This window comes from Vulpes lagopus, chromosome 2, assembly GCF_018345385.1.
Source record: "Vulpes lagopus strain Blue_001 chromosome 2, ASM1834538v1, whole genome shotgun sequence".
In the NCBI taxonomy this organism is placed as follows: Eukaryota; Metazoa; Chordata; class Mammalia; order Carnivora; family Canidae; genus Vulpes; species Vulpes lagopus.
In genome coordinates, this window is record NC_054825.1 from 177,200,999 (window position 1) to 177,219,008 (window position 18,010).

General features: G+C 50.2%; 1 pseudogene; it reads right to left on the bottom strand.

The window, feature by feature from the left end:
• Positions 1-247: 247 nt before the first annotated feature.
• On the bottom strand, positions 248-2,489 carry LOC121479363 (annotated as a pseudogene).
• Between the last annotated feature and the right edge of the window lie 15,521 nt (positions 2,490-18,010).

An 18,010-nucleotide genomic window follows, 5' to 3' on the forward strand; every position in this document is an offset into this window, starting at 1 on the left:
TAGACGCTAGGTGGCAGGAACCTTTCTTTTTCCATTTGGCTTAAAGAATGTTATTACATAACTTCAAGTTCCTTTTTAACTGTGAGCCTGCAGGATGCTTAGAAAAGAATCGGGTGCCACGCAAATGTAATCTGTGTGTGTACACACGTGTGTGCATGTGTATTAACATGCAGGGCAACCGATGGGATTTTTAGGGATTTTTTTTGGGGGGGGAGCAGCTCACTCTTTATTAATGGAAGGCCCTGGGTCACTTGGAGCTGGTGTACTTAGTGACGGCCTTGGTGCCCCAGATACAGCATGCTTGGCCAGCTCTCCGGGCAGCAGCAGACGCACCGCTGTCTGGACCTCCCGGGATGTCAGTGTGGTCCGGCCCGAGTACTGGGCCAGCCGGGCAGCCTCGCCAGCCAGCCGTTCAAACACATCGTTCACAAATGAGTTCATGATGCTCATGGCCTTGGAAGAGATGCCGATGTCCGGGTGCACCTGTTTTAACACCTTGTAGATATACATCAACTATTACAACAACTTAAAAAAAAAACAAACAAATAAAAAATGAATAAATGAACAACTAAAATACGTTTAAGTCACTTTAATTTTAAATTTAAATATCATGGACTGTCTCCATTACCATCCCCACCCAACTCCCCAAACGAGCAGAGGCTGTGGCTCTGTCCTCTTGAGATCCACAGAGCTCTCACAACCACGAAGGCTTGGGACGCTGTGGACACCCCAGCAGTGCCAGCAGGAGGGGCACCGTCCGGGAGAGGGCAGCTTGATGGGCCAGGAGGACATGTCCAGGCTTCCTGGTCGCTCCGTGGACATTTGCCAATGTTAGTCCCTGAAAATGACTGGCCTGGAGGCCACATTGGAAGGTCTCATGATAAGCTATGAAGAAAGTGATTTAATTTTTTAAAAATGTTTGGTTCCCTCCCATTTCCCAGGAAGGCTCTTCCTGCCCTTCCGTGTCAGGTTGATACTCCCACACAAGCCTACCGTCCTACTTTGAGAAACTCACCGACACTTGTGCGTAATTTGTTGCTGCAGGTGTTTGCATGTGCACAAAAGTAAAATCCGAGGCCAAAAGCAATTCCCGTGGTCGAATTTCTGGCTGGCAGGGGTGGTGTGTAAGGAAATGTGCTGTGAGAGGAACAGAGCAGGGTACTTCTAAGTGAGAGTTCCCCATATAGGCATCTGTCTGGTTTGCTAACACATAAGGCTTTGAGTTCCTGAGAGACCGATACGAGACGAAACCATTCACTGGTTTTCACTCCATCGGTTGCATTTTATTCTGAAATTTTAAGAAATTGTCCTTTAACTCAACCTATAATTTGTTTTTGTTTTTTGTTTTTTTTTTTTCAACCTATAATTTGGTCTTGGATTCATTAACTAGCTTTCACCCAGAAGGAGCCGTGCTAGAGATTCCTTGGCCAGGGAGACGGGCTAGATGAGCGCTGGCTGAATCCACAGGCCACTAGCGCCCATCCACCCTCTCCACGCACATGCTCTCCCGGGAGCCTCCACGCCTCCCACCCCAAACCTGCCTTCAAAGGCGTTTTGTTCTGGCCTGCCCCACCTGGAAAAATGTCCTCTGCTAAAGAAAGTGCTTCCACTCATATTTCATTGTCGCTATTACTTCTTTTTCGCCTTTTTGAAATAGGGAATAAAAGAGTAGTTTCCAAGGCTGCCTTTTGCCTGGCTGCATGTCCTTAAGCAAGTTAGCTAACGTCTCTGAACAGTGAAATGAAGATAATAAGTAGCCTGGGGGGGCCCTTCTGAAGATCAAGTGGCATCTATGTGCTGGAAAGGCCCCAAATGCTCCCCAAATGCAAGTGATGACAGTGACGGCCTTCCTTTCTTCCTCCCACCCATTTTTTTTTTCCCTTTCTCCCTTTCTGTCTTTTTTTAAAGAAGAGTTTATGGTGGAAACTCCAATGACAGCCAGAAAACAAGCCCAAATGATCATTTCTCTGCCCCATGATGGATGAAGAACATGGACCCAAGGCATCTCTTTCTATGAATGTGAGACAGGCAACAGCTCGGAAGGGACCCAGGCCGTTCTCATGCAGCCTCAGCACTGCCCAGCTCCTGGGCCCGTGGCTTCCCCCCGCCCCTCCCCCGGAGCCATCAAGCCTCAGCAGCGCAGTCTCATTCATGCCCTGGGGCTCCCGCTCAAGACCAGGCGGGGACACCCTGCATTATGAAAACCTCACTGTGAAGACTGACGTGCCTGTTCCTTCTAGATCTTTAAATGGATTGATTCATTCTGACAACATTTTCTTAAAGGCTTTTTTACCCTCCTAATGAATTTGAGCCTTTGCGAAAGGCATGTGATTGACAGAGCCACAGACTGACAGCTTCCAGCTTTTTCCCAGACTTAGGGTTTCACGCCAGCCTGTCTGGGCCCAGGTGAGCAAGGGAGGGAAGGGAGGAAAATCCTTCACTTTCCTTTCAGAAGATGCCCTGGATTACCTGGCGAAGGTCTTGGGCATGGTAGCTTTTTCCTGTCTACGGTGCCCAAATAATTGCTTCAGGGTTTTCTGATTTCAAGGAACATTTCTTGAGTCTCCAGGATTTGCAAGCTGGGTGATGACAAGATGCAAAGTAAGGTGGAAGGGTCCTTACCCTCAAGGAGCTCCATCTTGCTAAGTCTCTAAACAAGAGAACACCAGGTGCAGAGGAGGGCTCCCCTGCAGGGCAGTGGGTGCTGGGCTGAGACAGCGTGGATGGATGTGGGCTGCTAAAGGGCAGCTGAGTCTTGAAAGAACAAAACCATGATGAGTGAACAATGGCAGGGAAAGGCCCTTCACCCTCCCTTACGCCTTTACCTGGGTGGGCCTCTTAAGTTTGATGAGCACAGCTCCATGAGAGAAAACTCACAGGCTAAGGGGTCAGATCTGCAGAGGAACGCCACAGTGTCGGAGATTGAACATTACCAGGTTAGATTATCAGGAAAGTCCTGGAAGGTCACCTTAGAATGTTTGGGATTTATAGGACAGCTGGTGGAGAGTTAGCGAGGCTTTCCGAGGAAGAGGGTGACATGCGCCGGCCCATCTTTAGAAAGACGTCTCTGCTGGGGGGCAGGAGGGCAGATTGGAGAGGGGATCAAGTAGAGGCAGGGCTGCCAAAGGCCCACTGGGTGCCAGCATGGCTCTGTGGACGTGCGGTTTCCTGGTTTTGAGGTGGATGGTGAAAGGGGGGAGACTCAGGGAAAATGCTCGATCTAGCCCCTCCTGTCCACCCACCAACCAGGCAGAAGTCAGTGAGTTGGGTCAGGACCATGTTGACCAAGGTATTGATGGAGCACCCAGGAGACACATCTCCCAGAAGTCTGAATTTGGTATTTAATAAAACAGTCGGGGCTGACGATGCTTCAGAATCTACTAAATATTGGTTGAGTCAGTTATTCAGAATGGAATTACACTGGTGGTTAGACTCCAGACTCACAACGTAGCGCACCCCCACCTCAGCCTTCTGTCCTCCTGCTGTTTTGTTGTCCAGTTGTTTGACCACATTGACCAGTCACTCATGTCTTCCCCAGGGTGACTCTGTGTGGGAGGAGGTGGTTGGCAGCTTGTGGGGTTCCCACCTGTGCCCCCCAGGCCGCAGAACACTCACGTGTCGGGGACGGAGGACAGTTCCCAGCCCCAGTGGTTTGCAGCCATCCTGTCAGGCGCTGGACGCCAGTGCACGTCCCCAGCAAGAGGTCTGTGATCCTCATCTGTGAAAGGATCTGTTGCTCTCCCCACGTTTTGGGGTGACTTATTCTGTTTGATCAGACGTATGAGGTCATCTAGTGCCGGTTTTTAATTGATGCCATTTAATTACGCATTTCATTTGCAGCAATTAAAAAAAAAAAGTAACCCACACACTGCCTTAGGTTTGCTCAGTTGACCGAATTGGTATTAAAAAATAAAAGCTAAAAAGGGACTGGCAGGCACCCTGTCCGTGAGTCCTCCAGCAAATACCAGAACCTTTTTGGACTTCGCTCTGCGCACTCCTGCCACTCCCCTGTTGTCTCTTTCTTCCTGATCCACTAAGGCTCCTGCCACCTTATCGTGGTTTAAAATAGGATGGGGCGAGCAGCATCCCCCGCTCCACACTTGGTGCTTTCGTGGGATTTCACCCAGAAATACAGGCATAAAAAAGCAGGAAGGTGCCAGAGACCCCTTTCCCTTTCCTGGGAGGAACGTAAAGCAAGAGAAAATGGGTGGAAGGAAGGTCCCCACCAAAATACCCCCATGGGCCAGTGGCCTTCCGAGGACTCCAAAGGAAACTCCACCAAGATCCCGGGTGGGTCATAGCCTGTCTCCCAGGCAATACTTTGGAGAGTGACATGACGGAGCCAGTAAATTACAGATTCTTCCAGGAATGGTGCCAGAGAACTTGACATTTCACATTCACTCACGCATTGGCAGCTGTCACCATGGGTAACAAAATGCAGGCACTACCTACGGCTCAATAGGTAGCCCGTCCCCCAGAATTTAGAAGCACCCATCTGCCTCCCTGACAGCCCAGGGGCCAGGGACGTGACTGCAGCTGTAGTGCTGATGAAAGGTTACGACGGAACCGCACACATGTGACAGGAAGAGCGTTTTGTGAGCGTGCAAGTTGGGCTTAGCAGGAAAACTAGAAAGCAGGCGGCTTTGGACCACACCAGCTACTTCTGCATCGTGTGAGGTTTCTCATTACTTCCGAATAGGGCATTGTCACTGTGGGTGACCTGGAAAATTCAGACGGAAGAGACAGGGAAGAATTTGCAGGCATCTACCACCCTCCTGCCCCAATATAATAATTTTTCTTAGAACTCTTTGATGCATATATGTGGTAGGAGACAATATATGTACTGATGCATGATATAATGTAGTGATACTTGGTGTACACATGTACGTGCACACACACACACACACACACACACACACACACACCTTCTCTCCTAAATTCAGTGAAGCCATCAGTCATGAGAAATAGCAGAGCTTCTTTGTTTAGGGAGGGGGTGGCCATATAGTAAATGAACAGAAAAACGCTTTTTTGCTCCCCAGTGAAATTTTAATTTATCCGTCCCATTTCATTCTGGCTTATTCTTCTAACGCGCATTTAAAAGTATCAAAATTTGAATCTTCGCTTTCTTCGCGTTCCATTTCTGTTGGCCGTAGTAGTCATGGCCAGATCCATGGGAACACTACTTTTTCAGAACCCACACTGGCAAGCTCGATTCTGCTGTCTTCAAACTCTTGTATGATTGACGGCCTATCTCCGGATCGCATCAAAGGTGATTAGGGTTTGGTCTGTGTTTCCTATTTGATGAAACTTTTAAATAAACTTGTTTTCCCCCCAAATCAGACATGCATTCGTTGAAGGCAAGGGTCTTCTCTTGAAATTCAGTTGGGGGATCCCTGGGTGGCGCAGCGGTTTGGCGCCTGTCTTTGGCCCAGGGCGCGATCCTGGAGACCTGGGATCGAATCCCACATCGGGCTCCCAGTGCATGGAGCCTGCTTCTCCCTCTGCCTATGTCTCTGCCTCTCTCTCTCTCTCTCTGTGACTATCATAAATAAATTTAAAAAAAAAAAAAAAAAAGAAAGTCAGTTGGAAGGTTTAGGCAGATAGACGTGCGGTGCTGAGAAAGTCCTTCATGGGTTAGACAACCGGGCTTCTCGCAACCGTGAAATGCCTTTGCCTATCGCTAGGGACCCCGGGGGTTTCTACCACGGTTAATTACACTGTCAGGTGTGTGACAGTCAGTCTTCTTTGTCCACGTTAACATACTGGTTTTATCGTTAATCATGGGACCATCTTTCTAAGGACGTTTTGATTGGCAACCGGCGGTCTAAATTTAAGTTAGCATCCTCTTTTCAACGCTGCCTCAATGCTAATGACTCTCAGCAGAGGTGAGATTTGGACAAACAGGTTCACTTCCATCCGGAGCTAAGCTTGCCTATGCATGGATATGACAACAGTGTCCCCGGTACTCAGGGAGAGCCAACCAGTTGCTCCGAAGACATACCGCATGAGTCGGAGGGCCCACGTTTGAATCCAGTTTCACCCCTTGCCAGTCCAGGACCTTTGGCAATGGACGACACCAGTTTATGGAGACACTGTGAGGACGACATGAGCAAAATCACGAGGGCTTGGCCTGGAGCCTGCGTATCACTCGGGCTCACCGAGCACTCTTCCTCATCCTCTAGTACCGCCACCACCACCACCACCACCACCACCACCACCAATCATTTCATGATGGGCCTACCATGGGCCAATCTTTGTTCCAAGTGTTTTATCTGTGTTACATTATTAAATCCTCACTCCTGTCCAACAAGGTAGGTACTAGCACGTCTCCCATGATGAAACCGAGGCTTGCTTGAGATAAGTAACTTAACCCGTATTCTTTAACTAATAAGTAGTGAAGCCAGGATGTAACTGGCTGGTTCGGTTCCAGAGTCCTAAATACTATGCATACTTTACCTACGTAGAATATGTGTATTTACATAAAACTGCATCCTATATGCTTATGCATTACCCACCCACCCCCACTCCCCCATGTCGCCACATGTTCCTGTAGCACGTTCTCTGTCGTGACAGCAGAGCAGCCTACTGTGTGCAAACAGATGACAGCGCTTAGTTGCTTCCTTATTGTTGGATGCTCAGCTCATTTGCAATGTTTAAGTATCATAACTGATGCTCTGGCAAAATCTCGGAAGTCAAGTCTTAACACACACCTATTATTATTTTCTCAGAGCAAACTGCTAGCAGTGGTATCGATGGGTCAGGTGACCACCTACCCTGGTTTAGGGCTTGAGGAGTTTTGGTTTGGTTTTGGTTTAGGGCTTGTGGGATTGAGGAGTTTTCTGGGAAATGGGGCTACCCGTGCTAAACTGAGATGGTCCTGGGCAAGCAGGGATGATTGGGTCACAAGACATTTTTACCTCTATGTAATCTGCTCAGATGTTCTGCTGGTTGTAGCCTCCTTCACATCGGGCTGATGGTTTGCTATAAAAATGAGGAAGAGGAGAGATTCTGTTCAGATGGCCGTTGGAGAGCGGTCCCAGCCATGTTGGCTGTGGGATGACCAGGGGGACTATGGATGTCAGAAGGCATTGACTGGAGTCCTGAAGAGGGGACACAATGAGGCATGGGGACCAGTGAACACCATACAAGAGGGCCTGGACATGGAGACACATAGTGTCAAAAGCCTCGGAACCAGAAAAGGGCAACGTTATGGCCCCTTGATGAAGCCAGAGCCAATGTGGCCAAGGCTATGTTTGAGCCGACATCAAGACCTGGGTCAATTTTCGAAGCCAGTACAGTGGGCTTATCCATGCCGGACTCCTCTTCATCAGTTCAGGTCAGCAGATGTTCCCAGAGTGCGTCCTCTGTGCCAGGCACTCTGCTCCTTGCTGGAGAATCGAGGGGAACATTAGGTGTCTCTGAAGAGATCCTTTTCAGGATCGGTGGTGCCCCTCCTCGCCAGACACTCGGATCCTCGCCTTATCTTCGTTTGGTCATTCATTAAGCAATTATTTACTGGTACTCGGCATAAGGCAGCTTTGTGGGATTTATAGGCTTCCCCTTTCCCTGGCTAAAAACACTCTTAGGAAAAAAATCTGATCTCCGTTTAGGTGAATCAACCTTTTGGAAGCTGGATATCGCTTTTAAATATCTCACCTTAGGGATCCCTGGGTGGCGCAGCGGTTTGGCGCCTGCCTTTGGCCCAGGGCGCGATCCTGGAGACCCGGGATCGAATCCCACATCAGGCTCCCGGTGCATGGAGCCTGCTTCTCCCTCTGCCTGTGTCTCTGCCTCTCTCTCTCTCTCTCACTGTGTGCCTATCATAAATAAATTAAAAAAAAATTAAATATCTCACCTTAAAACCTACCTCGCCCTGTTAAAGGTGAGATCTGGGGCATTGGGGGTCTCTCCCATCCAAGCTGGCAGCCATACAAAAGCCAGCCTGCTGTGAGAATAGCCACATTGCATAGTGTAAGGAAAACGCAGATCCTCTCCTTCTTGGGTCTGAGCAAAGGTGGGAGGGCTCCAGATGAGGAGAGATGCCCAGGTGCCAGCTTCGGGGAGAAGTGATCAGCTAGTCAAGGGCTGCGCCCGTATTCCTGAGGCTTCTCAGCATTCTGCGCACCCCCTCCCACCCCGAGCCCTCCTTAACACTCTGCAGTCAAAGACCACACCAAGAACAGTATTTCCGAAGAACAAATTTCTGATCCTACGATTACAGGAAAGACATTTTATTCTGATGGAAGCTACTATTTGTCGAGCATCCGTCATGATCCGGGCACTGTGCACAAAGCTATTCTGTTTCGGGAAGGCAGTTGTGAAAATACCTGATTTCAGGAAGCTCTACAACATAAGTATTGATATGTCCATTTATACAGAGTAGGGGTGAAGGCCCCTCAGGCCCCCACCATTTGGTGACCGTAGTCCAGTCTCAAGGGGCTGATTTAATGTGGTAAACAGCCTCCCTGACTTCCTTCCTCAGGCTTGTCCACCCTGAGACCAGGCGACTCTGCTCACCATCTTGCTTTTCTCTGGCTACTGGGAGCCTGCCCCATGGCCCATCTCCTCTTGGCCCCCAAAAGCATGAAGATCCTTTCCTTCTTACAACTTGTCTAGGGTGGGGCAAATCTGAGGGTTGGAGTCCCCACCTTGCACCCCAGAGGCCTGGACTCTGGATGGAGATTCAGGAAATCCGTGTCTTCATCCTCATGGCATTGACTCTGCCCCCTTGGGGAACATTAAGCACCATTCAGGTCCTTGAGGACGTAGCTTTGTTACAGTCAGGCCATGATCAAAGGTTGTTCCTCAAATCTGTGTGTGGACACTCCAAGGAGGGTTGCATATACTCTCATCATACCCACCTGCATTCCCAACACCCTACACCTTTGACTTCAAGTCCACACCGAGTCTCACCTACATGCCAGGTGCTGCGTGGGCCTCCTACATACTGTGGCCTCCCTGTCCCTGCCTACGGAGACCTCAGAGGCCATCTCCTCCCAGGCACCGAGGCCAGAACGCCAAGGGTGGTAGCACCTTTGAAAGCAGCCGCAGCTGCTAGCGCCATTGCATGAATTATAGAGCTGAGAGCTGCTGTCCGTCCGGCTCGGAGCAGGGAGCTATTGACAACGAGCCTGCCATCTGGTGTCAGCTCGTCCACTGTCCTGAGGAGTCAGGAAATCACGGCCACCCGGCGGCCGTGAGCATCGTCGTGGACACCTTGCTGCAGGCCACGCTCTGTTCATGGCCTTGTATCAACCCAAGAGGTAGAAAGCCGTTCTACCGTCGGCGGGCCACCGAGACTCACAGAGGTAGAGTCGCTGGGTCAAGGTCTCCCGGCTCACGAGGGACAGATGCGGGACGCCAAACCCAGGTGTGCGACCCCCGCTGTCTCCCGCCTTGGTTCAACTTAGCGCGAGGCCCCACAAAGCCGGGCTAATGGCAGAGATCTCGAATCACTTAATTGTGCGTGTGTGTGTGTGTGCGTGTGTGTGTGTGTTAGAATGAGCTATAAAGGGCTGGCATTTGAAAATCAAAATCGACATCATCGAAGTATAAAAATAATGAGGTGGGTGGTAAACGGCACATTGGCGTGTGTGAGCCATTTGCACAACGGAGGGATGGGGGCCACTTAGAGCCCACAAAGAAATGGCTTCTCTGTAGTCACAGATAAAACGCCATCTCCGGTGTTAGGGGAAGGCAGCTTTTAAGCAGTTACTTATTGTTAAGCTTCCTTTCGGATTATGGCAAGTAAGTTTTCCTTTAATGGGAGACTTCGCCACACAAAGGAGAGAGGGGGTGCGCACAATGAGCTTGGCGGTGGCGCGGCCCATCTCTCCAGGGGGACCGTCCCGGGTGCCAGGCGCGTGCTCTGCGTCCACGCGCTTCCCCGGGTTCGGAGGGGCCCTTTATGGAGCGGGGTCTCCGAGGCTGACCATCGAGGCGCCTTATTATCTCCCAGAAGCACATAATGTGTTGCACCAAGTGACTGCATTACAGCAAGCCCCTAAATTGTATTTGGACAAAGAATAATTGAACGCCGGACAGAATAACAAATGCCCCGGTCAAGTTTGCTTCATGGGTTTATCGTGTTGTATTAACATGATAGAAATATGAATACTTAAATCTTATCTCAGGTATAGTTTATAACTGCATTAATCATTTACTGTATTATATATTTTTCATGTCAGTAAGATTGTGGGGAAAAGATTCAATTTTCCCAGCACAGTCGGAGAGTGTGTTTTAGATAAGTGGGAGGCCGGGATTAAACCACAGCAACTGGCTTTCCAGCGCAGACCCTATCGAGGAAAGGTTAGCATATATCAAGCAATATTAAGGACGATCCTTTCGGCTCTGGAAAAATAAATCACCAAGTCAGCCGATGCCATCGCCGTGTTCGCCCGAATCAGATAAACACTTACAGACTTTGTACTTATGTGGGATCTGTCCAGAGCGGGGCTGGCAGGGCTGCCGCTCGCCGGGGCCCGGGGCCGGGTCCCCCGCAGGGCCGACGTGCGGGCAGGTGCGCGGCTGCGGTGGCTGCGGTGGCTGCGGTGGCATTTTTGACGGGAGCCGGGCCTTCCTCCCGAAGGGAACAGCTGGGTCTTCCAGAAAGGCAGTTGCGGGGAGCCTGTCCTGTCGCCGGGGCTGGCGCCTCCAGAACTTGGGAGTGCGTTTGCGGAGAGAGCTGGGTGGGGAGGGGACCCTCCTGTCCCCTGTCCAAGCGCCCCGGGCGGGCGGCAGCGCGTGGCACCTGGCCACGTCCTTGAGAAGCGTGGCAGCCTCGCATCACATCACATCTCATCACATCCCATCACCTCCGACGCTCTTGCTGGGGGACAGCCGCTTCTCCAAATCCGTCGCCTTCCATCCATTCCGAGGAGGGGCTCGGAGGGAAGAACTTTGCTTTTGTTTTTTGTTTTTTGTTTTTTTTTTTGTCTTTTTTTTTTTCTCTAAACTTCCCGCAATGTCAGTGCTCCCCAGCTCCCCGGGGACGGCTTTCTGAAAAACCCCATCAGAGGTTTGTCACGACTGTCCCTGTCCGGTCGGCTTTTGTGTTCGCCCAGCAAAGTGAAGCAGAGGTCACGACACTGAGTAACTTTTTCTCAAAGTTTGGGGGGAAAAAAATCAAAACAGCAGGCCATAGAATAGAAAGGTGAGATGCAAAGACACAAATCACTTCCCAGTCACAAAAATTGCCAAAAAATAGCAGCTCGCAGCTGTGCACAGCAGGGACAGAAAACATTAAACACATGTTAAATAACAAATAGGAGACTCAAATATAGCTAAAAATGGACCTTATTCTGAATAAATCATGCAAGCTGCATCTTAACCGTCCTGAGAAATGTAATGGATCATGTGAAATCTGCCAAATTTGTATTTAAAAAAAAATCAATAGCGTGTGCCTCTGCTTTTAAAATGACACGATGCTCGGTTCAGGGAAGATGTTCTGTGCTTCCGCTGCCCCCCCACGCCCCCCGCCGCCCATACGACTACAGCTGGATTTAAGAAATTTCACTTTAGTTAAAGACAAGCAAGACATGCATTTGAATAAGTCTATTTTTTTTTTTTGGTGGATAAAAACTATTTAACATTCACTTTGCACTGCCTTAGCATTTCACAAGATTGTTCCCTCTTTCTTTTGAACATGTAAAGGAGTTGGCTCATCTATTCTGAACCGGTTTTTTCTTTTTCTTTCTTTTTCTTTTTTTTTTTTGAAAACCACAGAAGTTCATTTCTCCGATACTTCTCATCCATTTTTAGCCTCTACTAAGACATAGCCATCGCCACACGGGCAAAAAGGTTTCTATCCCCTCTCCTTCACTGTCGGCAGGAGGGGGGCATTCGCCTTTTATGACGATAAGGCAAAATAAATCTCCAGGCAGAGTATTCAAATCAATCCTGCTGGCAAGTCTCCTTCTCTTGAAATGTTTGCTGCCTATATATTTCTGTCTTCAGATTATTTTCAAGTCCTTTGGCTTGCCTTCAGCACTTAGGGCCATATTTTGGTGGATCCCATGTGTGTCTCTTTTTGGAGATTAATGTACCTCTAATAACGGGAGGGTGAACGGATGAAAGACTCCTTAACTTTGCCTTGATTTTGTCACAGCGGCACATTCTTGCTCCGTCCTGCACACACGCACACACCCAGGCACACGTACGTGCACACACATGCACACACGTGGACAGTTTAACACGACCGTCCGTCTCTTGGTGGGAAGGTTGTCTGGGGTCCTGGGCTTTCAACAGCAGTGGAATTAAACATTGTATATTTTTGTCAACAGTACTTAATCGCCAAGGAGTTTAAGGTGAGGGGCTGGGGATGCATCCAGGAGGAAGCTGGGTGAGAATGAGAGGAGCAGGGCACATTCTCTCCCAGGGTCCTATTTTCATTCCGAATATTCATAATGCTCTCCTAGCATGAGCAGCAAATATGTGGCTTGGAGGGCAGAAATGCCTCTGTGTGTGTGTGTGTGTGTGTGTGTGTGTGTGTGTGTGTGTAAAGAAGAGAAGCAGACGGGGAGAAAAATCTAAAAAACAAGGAGCCAGCAGGGCCCTAACGGGGAGCCTCTGCGAGCATGCTTCGCATACCTCAGAGGCTCCTCTCGGCCCCAGAGTCCTCCTTTGGCTTGTACATAGAGCGTTTCCCCGGAGCAGAGCTGTGCTCAGATGGGGGCTCTCCAAAGTCAGTAAATGCTCTAATGTACTGAGAAGTCATAAATATGGAATACACTGCACCGCTGCTTCCATTTCCTGTATTTCAAGGATATGGGTGAAATTACAGATGGTAGCACAAGTAGTGATTAAAAAAAGGGAGGAAGAAAGGAATTCTGGTTTAAAAGAGAGAGAGAGAGAGAGAGAAAGAAACAGGAAAAGGATGGGAAGGGCAAAGAGAGAAAAGGAAGGAAGAAGGAAGTAAGGGTGGAGGGAGGGAGGGAGGCAGGGTGGAGGGAAGAGGCACGTTGGCTTAGGACTCATTTAGCACCTAGTTGCCCCAGAAGCGTCATTTCCAGGAGAACGACCAATGGGGGAGCCCCATCTTCCCATTGGCAGTAGGCAGGAGAGGACAAGGGCTTATCCGGGCAGTGATATCACCTCCTCCGAGGAAGGTCTGGTCTTCCATGGCTGTGGGAAATCAATTAGGTTTGCTCCTTTGGCAACCTTCCCCCACAAAGAGAATTCCCAAGCTGCCAACCACCCCTCACATGCTCCCCAAAGGCAAATTGTTTCTGAATTTTCCAGTGGAGGATTAGCTCAAGAGGCAGCAGCAGAAAGCTATTATTTGCAAGGTTGGTGGCCCACCTCAGCACAGCCCTATTCTGAGACCATAAAAAAGAAGGAAAGAAGGAAAGAAAGAAAGAAAAAGGGAGCGTGTTTGCAGCAGAGAGCCCCCCCACCCCCCACCCAAAGCTGAAATAGCATCTGAAACCCGGCTTTACTAGGGCTCTTGTTCCCGACTTTTCCCCTCTGCCCCATATTTGAATCCTCACTAACTCCCCCCCTTTTTTTTTTCTTTTATGCTTTCATTTGGCTTTAATGGTCCCAGGGATTTGGGGTTTATCTTTTGCTTTGTGTGCTCTGTATTTTTTTTTTAATCTGTTCCTTTCTCTTATAATATTCCTCCTCTAACTTGCCCGTTGTGATTCATTCCTTTAAGATCTTGTTTTATTTTTAAGTCATCAATTACTCAAACTTTGCGGGCCTATCTATCCTCAGCCATCTGGACCCCATACCTTATTTTAAAGCATGTTCAAATAATGACAACCTTCTTTTCTCAATTAATTTATGGGCTGTGGGGACCATTTTTCATTTGTTATCATGCACTTCCATTTGATCTTTCATATCTTTCTTCTGCATCTGCAACCATGGAGTATAAATCTTCCACTCCAGCTTTGTCATGGTGTCCAAGATATATAGGTATAACTCCCTATTAGTTCCACAAAACTGACCTTAATTTCTAAAAATGGTATCAGATGTGAATAAAGTTTGGTAAGATGATTTGTTTTGATTTACTTTGTACCACTTATCTTCGAGTTTTCTTCCTACTTTTCTTTTATCTAATTTAGACAGTAGAGTCTTGCAAGCCGGGTTACGGCTTATCCATTACCTCTCCGCCAAGGCTGCTGCTCCTCAGAGAGATTGGGCTGGGAGATTTTTGGCTGCGGATAATAATAATGTGGCCTGTGGACACGCTGGAGGTTGGTCTGTGTTGCTTTCTATTTTATTCCGGCTGACCTCCAAGCTTCAATATCTTTTCCATTTCAGAGACGTGAATATTTTCAAACAGCCTGAGCACATCAGGTTATTAGGTATCGGGTCTGACTGCCGCCTAACAAAATTAAGCATGCGGATCCAAGCCTCTTTCCTCTTCTGCCGTCCAGTTGACAAAGAGGGGGGACTGGAAAGACCCAAGCCCTTCACCAACCGCAAGGGGAGGCTGCTCTTGGGTCTCTGAGGGGTCGGGGCCCGCAGAACAGAATCGCGTGTGTGTGCACACGCGTGCGTGCGCGTGTTTTGTTTTACATAAACAGACTTCCGTCCAAACTGAGGAATGCTAATTAAGCAAAAAGCATGGCCAGATGTTTATTAACACTTCTCGGGTTCATGGGATTTGGAGAGTGTGCAGTTTTCATGGACTAATTTATAAAGGGGAAACACCTTTATTGGAATAATGGCCAATTATAACTGCCGACTTTGCCTATTCTTTTCTGTGCCGGTGGTGCTGGGTGGTGCTGGGTGGTGGTGGGGGCGGGGGGACTGGGGGGTCCCTGCTAGGGGAGAGATGAAGTGGGGGGGCCCGTCCTGGTGCAGCCGGCGGGGCCTTCACTCAGGCCTCGGGCGTGGCCTTGCAGCCTCACCTCCTGGCCTGGCCCATGCAGATGCACGAGGTGAACCCCGGGCAGCACCGGTTTGTTTTGTCTGGCTGTTGTGTTTTGAGTCAAATTGTGAGTTTGCCCTGTGCTCGCCTGCCCGCGTGGGTACCTACCCGTGTGCAGACGGTCGGAGGGAACCCTTTGCCAAGAAGCGGAAGGTCCCCGGAACGCCAGCAAGCAGGGAGACAGGAAGAGGGGCTGTGAGGCCTCAGCGTGGTGACTTCACTCTGGGCCCCAGATTCAAACTGTGGAGTAATAAAACTGAATAGCACCATATAAAACTCTGCGTTTCATAAGACAAATATTGCTCTATGCATTCGTGTCCCTTGCACTATGTTAACTGTAGGAAGAAATGGAAACAGTTTTAGTGACCCCCTGGGACCTATAAAGGCTATTTCTGAGTCTGAATCTTGCTGTTTAATTTAATCATTTATTATATTAATATTCAAATGGGCTGCATCTTATTAGCTACCGCAAAGATGTTAGTATGTCTGAAATAAATACCTAATTATGCTTTTGAAGAGAGGAGTTCTAAAGACTTTGGTATGTTTGTGCTAATAGAACAGTTCATTTGCAGATTTTTCTGCAGAAATCAGCAGTTTGAGGCTTTTTTTTTCTTTTCTCCTCCCCCTCTCTTTTAAGAAAATAAAAACAAGGATTGGATATACACGGCGAGGAGGTTTCAATAGCAGGTCCTGGCTGCGCCGGCTCCCCGGCTCCCCGGCAGCCTCGGAATTAGGGGGTTTTGTTCTCCGCGCCCGAGCGACCGGCCACCTTGGACTGACCAGCCCTCTCTGCTCAATAGCACATTAATACAATTAACTGTTTTAATCAAATGACCCTGAAATTAAATATGTTCCCGTTCAAAGGGGGGGGGGGTGGACAAAAAAAGAGGTACCTTCTTGAAAATATATTTTTTGAGCCCAACATACTAATATTTTTAACATGACTGTTTTATTATGTTCTCTGTATCTCAGTCCCCCCCCCCACCCCATCCCTCTCTCTCTCTCTCTCTCTCTCTCTCTCTCTCCTCTCAATTCCCAGTGCAAAATCAAAATCTTATGTAGGTCATTGATTTTTACATCCGCAGACAATGGACACCAGCAACTTGCAGACATCAGGCCGTGCCGTTTGGAGACGCTGCACCGAGCGGGGAGCCCCACGGCTCTAGGGGGCGTGGGGCGTGGGGGGCACAACCCCGCGGTGCCCGCTGGGGGGGTCTGAGGCCAGAGGCTGGCAGGACCCATACAGAGTCCATTTTCCTAATGCCGAGCATTAGCTTCATGAGGATGGATTACGCCGCCGGCATAATATACACAAACGGCGATGATAAATTCTGAGCTAAATGTATACACTGCATTTGGAGCAGTGGAGAAATTAGTGGTTAAGTGCACAAGTTACAGTCTAAGAAACTGGGAACTACACGTTACTATCTTTCTAAAGTAACTGCCACCGGATTTGTAATCACTCTTGTTTTTATTTTCTGAGATTACTGAAATGGTATGTCTCCTAATATCCAATTATCCGCCTCACAATTTTTTCTTTTTTTTTTTTAATTTTCTTCCCGATGAACGTGTGAGCCGAAGGTGAGAGTCCTGAGCCAGCGGCCAGGAGGCGGCTCCCCCGGTCGGGGACCGTCTCCATCTCCCCCCACTGACCTCCGTTTAACCTTTAAATTGACCTCGGACGAGTTTATTTGCCCGCTCCTCCCGTGGATGGCTGTCCCAGGAGAGGGGACCCCTCTTTTCCTGGGTGGATAATTACATTGTGGCTGAAATTCGCTTTCAACTGCGCGGCGCTCTGTGTCATCCCTCGTTGTGTTGACAAGTCTCCTGCAGGCTCCCTTGCGCACAGCTGCCCGGGAGCCACGTCCTCCCTGGTCCCCACCACCCACCCACTCCTGGCCCCCACCCCGACCGCACACCTGCTGGCCACCCGGGCCCGGCGGGCTGCTGGCGGAGGCTGGGGCTGCGGGGCCCGGGAGGCCGGCGGGTGCCAAGGTGCTGTCCTCAGGAAGCTTCCCTTCCGGCGTGAAGGTCACGGTTGCTGAGCTTCACTTGGCGCAAGTTGCAACAGAGAGTCGGGGTCTGCTGTGGGGAGCACACGCCTGGAGATGGGAGCACGGCCGGGGAGGAGGGAGGGGAGGCCGCGCGGGTCTGACACCGTCTGTCTTTCCCAGGAGGAGGCCAGGCTGAGCCTGGGTGGAGGAAGGGTGAGGACTTGCACTGAGGGCAGAGCCCTGGGCCAGGGCCCGACACCCTCTCCTCCCCAGGGACCTGGACGGAGAGCCAGCCTTGGGGTAGCAGGATTCAGGCTTCACGGACAGGGTGTCAGAGGCCGCAGCCAAGGTACTGGGAGCCCATCTGAGTGCTTTGGGAGCCACCAGGATGGGGGGCCGGTGTCATCCCTGGATGAGGGGGTGGCCTGGCCTCTGGGTGAGGGGTGCACGGGGCCTGTGTGGCCTCTCTCTGAGCACCAGGCCCAGGCCCCAGGTCGGCTGCCCCCGAGAGCCCCGAGGACACCTCTAGGAGCTGGGACACCTCATGGTGGCCAGGCCTTGAAGTCCTCCCTCTGTGGGGTCCCTGCATTTCCACGGAGCCTTCTGAGGGCAAACAGTGCAAGACTTAGGCGACCAGGGAACAAGAAGACCTGGGGCCCTGATCGCAGAGCCCGTGGAAGGGACTCCTTGCTGACCACCTCCTGACCTGCCGACTTCCCTGTAAGGTCAGAGAGGGGCAAGGTCCCCCCCACGCCCCACATCCTGACCCTCACGCAAAACTGAACTTGCATAAATAGCGGGGTTAGCTGCTGCGTGTCCTGCTCGTGGCTGCTCCCTGCCAGCTCCCGCGGGACGTGCCCTCCCGCTGGCCTTCCTCGATGTCCCTGTCCCCAGGAGCTCCCTCCGGCCCCGTCTCACCACTGGGACCCCCCCACCCCAATCTCTTGTTAATTCATTTGCCTGCTTGTTTTCGCCCCCTTCCCTGCACCTTCGCAAGCCCTTGAAGGACGGGCTCGGGGCTGCTTAGGCGACTTTGCAAGATGAGAATGCAGGGCGCCTCGCTCGAGACTCACGCAGAATTTCAAGACGGTGACATCAGAGCATTAATCCGGTGAGGGGTCGGGGCCGTGGTGGGGGGGGG